This window comes from Heteronotia binoei, chromosome 19, assembly GCF_032191835.1.
Source record: "Heteronotia binoei isolate CCM8104 ecotype False Entrance Well chromosome 19, APGP_CSIRO_Hbin_v1, whole genome shotgun sequence".
NCBI lineage: Eukaryota > Metazoa > Chordata > Lepidosauria > Squamata > Gekkonidae > Heteronotia > Heteronotia binoei.
The window spans coordinates 21,450,237-21,460,688 of NC_083241.1; the positions used below are offsets into that span (position 1 = coordinate 21,450,237).

At 45.2% G+C, this 10,452-nt stretch overlaps 2 pseudogenes; both read right to left on the minus strand.

Annotated features, from left to right (window-relative positions):
• Positions 1-825: 825 nt before the first annotated feature.
• On the minus strand, positions 826-5,054 carry LOC132587649 (NADH-ubiquinone oxidoreductase chain 5-like; annotated as a pseudogene).
• A 2,927-nt stretch (positions 5,055-7,981) lies between these two features.
• On the minus strand, positions 7,982-9,603 carry LOC132587487 (cytochrome c oxidase subunit 1-like; annotated as a pseudogene).
• Between the last annotated feature and the right edge of the window lie 849 nt (positions 9,604-10,452).

Genomic DNA, 10,452 nt, shown 5'->3' on the forward strand with positions numbered 1-10,452 from the left:
AAACCCTTGCAAGACCAAGTGCTGAGAGCCCTGCACGAGGCACACCTGGGCATAGTCCGCATGAAGGCTCTCGCACGGAGCTATGTCTAGTGGCCCGGCCTTGATGCAGAAATTGAGGCTTGGGTTAAAAGGTGCCCGACATGCCAGGTGTCAAGGCTTGACCCCCCACGTGGCCCAGTGCAATCATGGGAATCCACCAAAACCCCCTGGTCAAGACTGCATATGGACTTTGCTGGCCCCTTCCATGGGCGGACTCTACTCATACTAGTGGATTCATACTCCAAGTGGTTGGAGGTGGTCCAGGTGCCCTCGCCATCATCGCAGGCGACCATCACGGCTCTGAGGGCCATCTTTGCAACCCACGGGTTGCCGGAGACCATCGTCACCGACAACGGCACAGCATTCACGTCCGCAGTGTTCCAGGACTTCTTGGCCAAGAACCTCATCAGGCACATTCGCTCTGCCCCGTTTCATCCAGCCACCAACGGCCAGGCAGAGCGGATGGTGCGCACGGCAAAGGAGGCCTTGAACCAACATGTAGGTAAAGGCAGATAAAGAATATTGAGGCTCCGTTGGCGTGAAGGTTTCGGATTAATCAGCCGTAATTGATGTCTCGGGAGATTTGTGCGACGGAGGAGAATGCAAGGGCAGTGTCTGTTGAATAGTGTATTGCTAGAAATAAGCCCGAGGCAATTTGAAGTATCAGGCATAGTCCTAGGAGTGATCCGAAGTTTCATCAGGCGGAGATGTTTGTTGGAGTTGGTAGGTCAATTAAAGAGGCGTTAATGATTTTTATGATTGGGTGTGTTTTTCGGAGGGGGAACATTATGTTACTATAGTTGAAGTACAACGGTGGTTTTTCGGACCCAAGGTTCTGGTTAAAGTACAGATGGTAATGATGTCTTATTTAGTTTTTTTGATAAGTGTGTGTTTTGTTTTGGGGATGGTTGGAGTGGCGTCTACCCCGTCTCCGTTTTATGGGGCGGGAGGACTTGTTGTTGGGGCTTTGGGGGGGTGTGGGGTGTTAGTTGGTTTAGGAGGATCATTTGTTGGTCTGGTTTTATTTTTGATCTATTTGGGTGGCATGCTTGTTGTTTTTGCGTATTCTGTGGCATTGGCGGCGGAGCCTTATCCTGAGGGGTGGGGGGACTATTCTGTTTTGTGGTATTTAGTGGGGTATATTGTAGCTGTAGTTGTTGGTGTGTATTTTGTGGGGGGCTTGTGAGGCGGGTTTTGGGGCATGGAGGGCGTAGAGGGTGTTGGATTTTTTAATTTACGGGGAGATTTTAGTGGAATTGGGTTGTTGTTTTCTAGTGGCGGGCTGATGTTGTTTTTGTGTGGAGGGGGCTTATTGCTAGCGCTTTTTGTTGTGATGGAGTTAATTCGAGGGTGGGAGCGGGGTAGTCTGCGGGTTCCGTAAAGGAGGGTCAAGATTAGGCAGGTGATTAAGAGTAGTATAGGGGTGGTTAAATAGGTTTTAATTAGGCCGGTGTTGGCTGTGGAGAGGGTGGTTGCCAGTTTAATATTGGAGGTTTTTGTTATTATTGGGCCAATATGTTCGTACCATGCTATGTCATTAAGTTGTATGGCTGTTGAGCGAGCAGAAGTAAGGCTAATTATTGGTAATAGGCGGTGGTTTGTGATGTTGAAGAATATGAGTTGGGTTAGGTTTTGGTGTGGTACGGTTTTTGTGGTGTTGGTTATAAATGAGGTGTGTTGTAGTAGGTCAATAGTACATAGGAGGCCTAGTAGTAGTGCCAGGGTTGCAGAGATTTTAGTGGTTGTTGGTATTGTTATGGTTTGTGTGGTTGTTGGTAGTACACTTGATGTAATTACTAGGCCGGCTATAATGCTAGCCGTGGCTAGGCGGAGAATTGGGCTGATTTGGTTTTTGTTTGATTCTGTGAGGTGTGGGGTTGAGTGGTGGCGGGGGTTGTGTAGTTGTGTATAAAAGGTTAGTCGTAGGCTGTAGGCTGTAGTAAGGGTTGTTGCTAGTAGTGTAGTTGATAGGGCTCAGGCGTTGAGGGCTGATGTATTTATGGCTTCAATGATTGCATCTTTTGTGTAGAAGCCAGCAAGGAATGGTATTCCTATTAGGGCGAGGTTGCCTAGGGTTATGCAGGATGTAGTGATTGGTAGTGTTTTTTGTGTGGCCCCTATTTTACGGATATCTTGTTCATCGTTAAGGCTGTGGATAATGGAGCCTGAGCAGAGGAATAGTATTGCCTTGAAGAATGCGTGAGTGGTGATGTGTAGGAATGCCAGTTCTGGTTGATTGAGTCCTACGGTTAATATTATTAATCCTAATTGGCTGGATGTTGAGAAGGCAATGATTTTTTTCAGGTCGTTTTGTGTGATGGCGCAGAGGGCTGCAAATGTGGTTGTTATGGCTCCAACACATAGGCACAGGGAGAGGATGGCGGGGTTATGTTGTAGTAGTGGGTGTAGGCGGATTAGTAGGTAGATTCCGGATACAACTATTGTGCTTGAGTGTAATAGTGCGGATACTGGGGTTGGACCCTCTATTGCTGACGGAAGTCAGGGGTGAAGTCCGAATTGTGCGGATTTTCCTATTGCTGCCAGGACTAGTCCTAGTCCTGGCAGGGTTGGGGATATGTTGTGAGAGAACAGTTGTTGTATTTCTCATGTGTTGAAGTTTATTGCCAGTCAGGATATTGATAATAATAGGCCAACATCTCCGATGCGATTGTAGATGATTGCTTGTAGGGCTGAGGTGTTAGCGTTTGTACGGGCATGTCATCAGCCGATTAGAAGGAAGGATATGATGCCAACGGCTTCTCAGCCCACGAACAGTTGTACTAGGTTGTTTGCTGTGGTTAGGGTTAATATGGCAAGTAAAAATAGGAGCAAGTATTTTATAAAGGTCCCCAGGTTAGGGTCTGAGTGTATATATCATGATGTGAATTGTAGGATAGACCAGGTGATAAAGATGGCGACTGGTAAAAATAGTATGGTATAGCGGTCAAATAGGAAACTGGCCTGCAGGTTGAATAATGAGTTGGTTCAGGTGAAGTTTGTTGTGATGGAGTTGGTGTTTGAGTAGAGAAAGATAGTGGTTTGTGCTAGGCTGAGCATAGTGGCGAGCTTTATGTTGTGGATTGGTGATGTTTGGTATAGTAGGGGTTGGATGAGTATTATGGTTATGAGCGTTAAAGTGGAGTAAAATAGTAGATTGGACACGTTCTTTCACTTGGAGTTGCACCAAGAAGTTATAATTCCTAAGATTATCGGAGTTCTGCTGTCCTTTGAAAGTGGAGGTGGCCGGGGGTTTGGCCCGGTAGTGTGAGTTAGCAGTTCGCTGTAACCACCTCGGTTAGCAAGAGGTGTGAGGACCCCTATTGTTAAGGCCACGGCTTAGTGTTTTTATTAAACTATGCTTACGTACTATGTAATGAGTGTTGGGTGAGTGAGTAGTAATAGTAGGGGAATTAAGTGGAGGGATATAAGGAGGTGTTCCCGTGAGTGGGTGGGGCTGATTATTGTGTGTGTTTGTAGTTTGTTTTGTTGAGTTGTTAGGAAGATGTGTAAGGAGTATATGGCTGTGATGAGTGTGGCAGAGCCTGTTAGGATGATTGTTGTTATGTTTCAGTTGAATAGTGTAATAATGATTATCAGTTCTCCTAGTAGGTTGATTGTTGGTGGGAGTGCCATGTTTATTAGGTTTGAAAGTAATCATCATGTGGTTATTAGTGGTAAGGCTAGTTGTAGTCCTCGTACTAGGAGAAGGGTGCGGGTGTGGGTTCGTTCGTAGTTAGTGTTAGCCAGGCAAAATAGTATCGAGGATGTTAGGCCGTGGGCAATTATTAGTAGTATTGCGCCGTGGATGCTTCATGGGGTTTGGATAAGGGAGGCGGCAGTGACTAGTCCTATGTGGCTTACAGAGGAGTAAGCGATAATGGATTTTAGGTCTGTTTGTCGTAGGCAGATTAGGCTGGTTATAATTATTCCTCATAGTGCTAGGACAATAAATGGGAAGTGTATGGTTTGAGTTGTGGGCGTTAGAGTCAGGGTTAGGCGGATGATGCCATATCCTCCTAGTTTTAGTAAAATTGCTGCTAGTACTATTGACCCTGCAATAGGGGCCTCTACATGAGCTTTTGGGAGTCAGAGGTGTAGGCCGTATAGTGGTATTTTAACTAAGAAGGCTATTATGCATGCTAGTCACATTAAGTTTGTTAGTGGGGGGGTAGGTTGGTGTATGGTGAGGATTGGAATTAGTGTGTGGTTATTGGTTGAGTGAATATAAAGTAGGGCGATTAGTAGTGGTAAGGATCCTGTTAGGGTATAAAAGATAAAGTATGTCCCAGCATTAAGGCGTTCAGCCTGAGCCCCTCAGCGGGTGATTAAGATTAGTGTTGGGACAAGAGTTGTTTCAAAGAGTGCGTAGAATATTACAAGGTCTGTTGTAGTAAATGTGAGTAGTAGTGTAGTTTGTAATATGGCGCAGGTTATGAGGAATATTCGTTTTCGGTTATTTGGTTCAAAGGCTGTAAGATTTTGGTTGGCTAGAATTATGAGTGGCAGTAGTCAAGCTGATAGAATGGTTAGTGGGGTTGTGATGTGATCTAGTATGAATCATGTGTTTAGTGCGAATGGCTTGAGGTTAAGTGGCTGGTAGAGTCATTTTAGCGTAAGCATAGCAGTAATTATTGAGTAGGCAGTGGTGGTAGTGAGAATGTGTTTGGCGGGTAGTAGTAGTATGGTTGGGGTAAGTATTGCTGAGGCGATAAAGATTTTTAGCATTTTAGTAGGTTAAGGGTCTTGATATGGTTTGAAGCATGGGTTCGTGTTGTGGCTACTAGGAGGGCTAGTCCAGTGCCTGCTCCGCATGCTGCGATAGCGAGTAGGATCACGGGCTGGGTTGTGGTGGTTGTGTGGTTGAGTGTTTGGGAAATAGTGGCGAGGGAGGTGAATAGGGCGAGCATTATACCTTCGATGCATAGCAGGGAGGAGATGAGGTGTTTTCGGCATATAGCGAGGCCAGACATACATAGTATAAATGTCATAATTGGGATAAAGTGGGCGATTGTCATGTTGGCGACTCTGCATTACGCAGAATTTACTAAGTCGAAATTAGTAGTTTTTGTTAAACTAGTGGCCGTATTCTGCTCATTCTAGGCCCCCCTGGAGTCATTCATAAATAAGTCCTAGGGTTAACAGTGAGATGAGCAAGATTGTTCAAAGTAGTGTTTGTAGTGGAGTTGTAGAGTTGATGGCTCAGGGGGTTGGAAGTAGTAGAGCGATTTCCAGGTCAAATAATAGGAATAGGATTGCGACCAAGAAAAATCGGATGGAGAAAGGTAAGCGGGCAGTGCCGAGGGGGTCAAATCCGCATTCGTAGGGAGATAGTTTTTCTGTGTCTGGGTATGTTTGTGGAAGTCAGAAACTAATAGTAATAAGGATGGTTGTTAGTGATAAGGCAAGGCTGACAAGCAAGACAAGTTTCATTTACCCCCTCCTAGGGTTAATCTAGGATTAAATGAGTGGAAGTCTTTTGTATTATGTTATACTAAGGGGGTAAGAGCCTCATCAATAGATTGAGATGTATAGGAATAGTCACACTACGTCAACGAAATGTCAATATCATGCGGCTGCTTCAAAGCCAAAATGGTGGCTGGTTGTAAAATGGTAGTTGATTTGTCGAAATAGGGAGATTATTAGAAAGGTAGTGCCAGTGATAACGTGTAGTCCGTGGAAGCCTGTTGCTACAAAGAATGTTGAGCCATATGTTGCGTCAGCGATAGTGAAGGGGGCTTCGAAGTACTCTATTGCTTGGAGTAGGGTAAAATAGCTGCCCAGAAGGATTGTTATGGTCAGGGCCATGGTCGCCTCTTGGCGTTTATTTTCTATGATAGAGTGGTGTGCTCAGGTAACTGTGACACCGGATGCAAGAAGTACTGCGGTATTGAGTAGTGGGACCTCGAAGGGGTTTAATGGTGTAATTCCAGTTGGGGGTCATAGACCCCCTAGTTCTGGGGCAGGGGCCAGGCTTGAGTGATAGAAGGCTCAGAAAAAGCCAAGAAAGAAGAATACTTCAGAGGTGATGAATAGGGCTATACCATAGCGTAGTCCGGTTTGGACTGTTTTTGTATGGTGCCCTTGGAATGTGCTTTCTCGAATAATGTCACGTCATCATTGGTATGTTGTGAAGAGTATCGTTAATATGCCCAGGTTTATAAGAGTTTGGGTATTATAGTGGAATCAAATTGCTAGTCCCGAGGTTATTAGGAGGGCGGCCATGGCCCCTGTCAGGGGCCATGGGCTTGGGTCTACTATGTGGAAACTGTGAGCTTGGTGGGTCATTAAGTGTTTTCTTGTAGGTATAGGCTTAATAATAGTACGAATACGTAGGCTTGGATTATTGCTACAGCAATTTCTAGTAGGGTTAAGAATAAGAGTAGGGTTAGTGTAAGTAGGCTGATTGAGGGCATTAAGGGTAGTAAAGCTGTTACAGCTAGGGAGATGAGGGTGATGAGTAGGTGGCCGGCTGTAAGATTAGCGGTAAGTCGTACTCCTAGGGCGAGGGGGCGAATAAAGAGGCTGACTGTTTCGATAAGGATTAGCGGGGGGATTAGTAGGGGTGGGGTGCCTATTGGCAGTATGTGGGCAAGTGCTGTGGTTGGTTGGGTGCGTAGCCCTGTCAGCACAGTTATTAGTCATAGGGGTGTTGCCAAAGCCATGTTTATTGAAAGTTGTGTGGTTGGGGTGAAGGTGTACGGCAATAGGCCAGTTAAATTTATTATGGATAGAAGTAGTATTACTGTAATAAGTGGAAGTGCTCATGGGTGAGCAGTTTTATTAAGTGGGTTTAATAGTTGTTTAGTAATTAGGAGCACAAGGTGGCCTTGGATGGTGGATGTTCGATTTTGGATTATGCGAGTTTGTGTGGATATGAGTAGAGTTGGGAGGAGGAGGGCTAATAGGATTAATGGGATTCCTAGTTTTTGTGGGCTTATAAATTGACTGAATAGGTCTAATGTCATGTTCAGGTTCAGGGGTTTGGCGTGTATTTTGTGATGTTGGGCTGTGGTTGGGGGGTGTTTTTTAGTTCTGTTAAAGTTGGTTTTAGTAGGAATAGTAGAATTAGTCAGACTAGTGTAAAGGTGAAAAATCAAGGAGCCGGGTTGAGCTGTGGCATGCCTTAAGGGGCTTGTAGTCCCACCTCTGGCTTAAAAGACCAGCGCTCATGGAGCTGCTTAAGGATGTTTGTAGTATTGTTAATGATCAGTTTTCAAAGTCATTGGTTATTGAGGCTTCTACTACGATTGGCATAAAGCTGTGGTTAGAGCCGCAAATTTCTGAGCATTGGCCGTAGAATAGGCCTGGGCGTGTGGCTGTGAAGGTTGTTTGGTTAAGTCGTCCTGGGACGGCGTCAGTTTTAATGCCTAGTGATGGGAGGGCTCAGGAGTGTAACACATCTTCTGCTGAGATTAGTATACGAGTTGGGGAGTTTGCAGGTACTACTATGTGGTGGTCTACTTCGAGAAGTCGTAGTGTTCCTGGTAGCAGGTCTTGTGTTGGTACTATGTAGGCGTCAAATATTAGATTTTCATAGTCTGTGTATTCATAGCTTCAGTATCATTGGTGTCCGATAGCTTTGATTGTTAGGTGGGGGTTATTAACTTCGTCTATGAGGTATAGAATGCGTAATGATGGTAGAGCAATAAGTACTAGGATGATGGCTGGCAAGATTGTTCATACTGTCTCTACTAGTTGGGCATCTATTGTTCCTGTATGAGTTAAGGTGGTGGTAATTATTAGGGTAATAATGTATAGAATGAATGCGCTAATTAGGAATACGACTATTATGGCGTGGTCGTGGAGGTGTAGAAGTTCTTCTATGACTGGGGAGGCTGCATCTTGAAAGCCTAGTTGGGCTTGGTGTGCCATGGGGACACAAAGGGTTCTACCTTTAATTTAGCGCTGACAGTGCTATGTATTATGTTTAAACTAGAGTCCCAAAGAGATAAGCATGTAGGTTGTAGTGTGACTAGTTTGAAACTAGGAGGAGGGGGTTCGAGTCCCTCATCTCTTGTTTGGGGTGTAGATGAGTATGGGTTCTTCATGGGTGTGGTATGGTGGTGGGCATCCATGAAGTCATTCTGAATTAGTATGCATTGGGCCTGTTATTGATGGGGTGCGCTTAGTGGCAAAGGCTTCTCAGATAATAAATGTTATAACAATGGCTCCGGCTATAGAGATTAGAGAGCCGATTGATGAGATAGTGTTTCATAGGGCGTAGGCATCAGGGTAGTCTGAGTATCGTCGTGGTATTCCTGCTAGCCCTAGGAAGTGTTGTGGGAAAAAGGTTAAGTTAACCCCAATAAACATTAACCCAAAATGAGCCTTTGTTCATGTTGGGTGTAGGGTGAATCCTGTGAATAGTGGGAATCAATGGACAAATCCGCCCATGATTGCAAATACAGCTCCTATTGATAATACATAGTGGAAGTGGGCGACTACATAATAGGTATCGTGTAGGACAATATCTAGTGAAGAGTTAGCAAGAATTACGCCAGTTAAACCTCCAACAGTGAATAGGAAAATAAAGCCCATGGCCCATAGAAGTGGGGCTTCTCATTTGATTATTCCCCTGTGCAGAGTTGCAAGTCAGCTGAACACTTTCACTCCGGTTGGGATGGCAATGATTATTGTGGCTGATGTAAAATATGCGCGTGTGTCTACGTCTATGCCAACAGTGAATATGTGGTGTGCTCAAACAATAAAACCTAGGAAGCCGATTGAAACCATGGCTCAGACTATGCCTATATAGCCAAAGGGTTCTTTTTTCCCTGCATAATAAGTAATAATGTGTGACACTATGCCGAAGCCAGGAAGAATAAGAATATACACTTCTGGGTGGCCAAAGAATCAAAATAGATGTTGATATAGTACTGGATCTCCTCCTCCTGCAGGGTCGAAGAAGGTGGTATTCAGATTCCGGTCTGTTAATAGCATTGTGATTCCGGCTGCAAGTACTGGTAGGGCTAGAAGTAGTAGTACTGCAGTGATTAATACGGACCACACAAATAATGGGGTATTGTATTGTGAGAGGGATGGTGGTTTTATATTTACGCAGGTGGTAATAAAGTTAATGGCCCCTAAAATTGAGGATGCGCCAGCAAGGTGTAAGGAGAAGATGACTAGGTCTACCGATGGGCCTGCGTGTGCTAGATTAGCGGCAAGAGGCGGATACACAGTTCAACCAGTGCCCGCTCCGGCCTCTACTCCTGCAGAGGCTAGTAGTAGTAGAAGGGAGGGAGGGAGGAGTCAAAAGCTTATGTTGTTCATTCGGGGGAATGCCATATCGGGGGCGCCCAGTATTAAAGGCACAAGTCAGTTTCCGAAGCCGCCGATTATAACTGGTATTACCATGAAGAAAATTATGACGAAGGCGTGGGCTGTTACAACAACGTTGTAGATTTGATCGTCACCTATTAATGCGCCGGGTTGGCTGAGCTCGGCCCGGATCAAGAGGCTTAGGGCAGTGCCCACTATGCCGGCTCATGCACCGAATAGCAGATACAGGGTGCCGATGTCTTTGTGGTTAGTTGAGAAAAATCAACGAGTCAGGGTCATAGGTAGTATGGCCGAGGCCAGGTGGCGGGTTGTAGCCCCGCAGACAGAGTAATCTCTTGCTATCAAGCCCTGAAGCAGCAAAGTGCAAATTTGACGCAGCACCCTAAAGGGTGCCGGGGCTTCTCCCGTTTTTCTAGACGGGAGAAGGTAGGCTGAAGCCCGCTGGCTTGGGTGTTTAGTTGTTAACTAAGGTGTTACGGGATCGAGGCCCGTCAGTCTGGTAAGGCTTTAGCTTAATAAAAGTGTTTGAGTTGCATTCAGGAGATGTAATATAGAGTTTTACAGGCCTTCAGAAGTTAGATATGTTGTGATCTATTTGGGGCTTTGAAGGCCCCGAGTTTTAATGTTAACTTAAACTTCTAAGTGGCTAGGTATAGTAGTGGGGTTATTGGTAGGGCTAGTATTGTTAGTAGGGCTGTTGTGGGGGCAAGTGGTGTTATTGGGGTCTTGAATCGTCATTTGTATTCTGAGTTTGTTGTGTTGGGTGGAGCTGTTAGGGTTGTTAGGTAAGCCATGCGGGTGTAGAAGGCTAAGTTTGGTAGGCTGGTTAGGGCTAATGTTGTGCTGAGGAACAGTAGTTTTATTGTTACAAGTTCTTTTAGGATTAACAGTTTTGGCATAAAGCCGGTTAGGGGTGGGAGGCCTGCTAGGGAGAGTAGGGCTAATATTGTGATTGTCAGTAGGATTGGTGAGTGGGTTCATGAGACTCCTAGGTCTAGTAGTGTTTTAGATGAAAATGTAGTTAGGGAGAGGAATATTGTTGTTGTTATGATTATATAGGTGATTAAAGTTAGTGTAGTCAGGCTGGGGTTTAGGCATAAGGCCGTAATTAGCCAACCCATGTGGGAGATA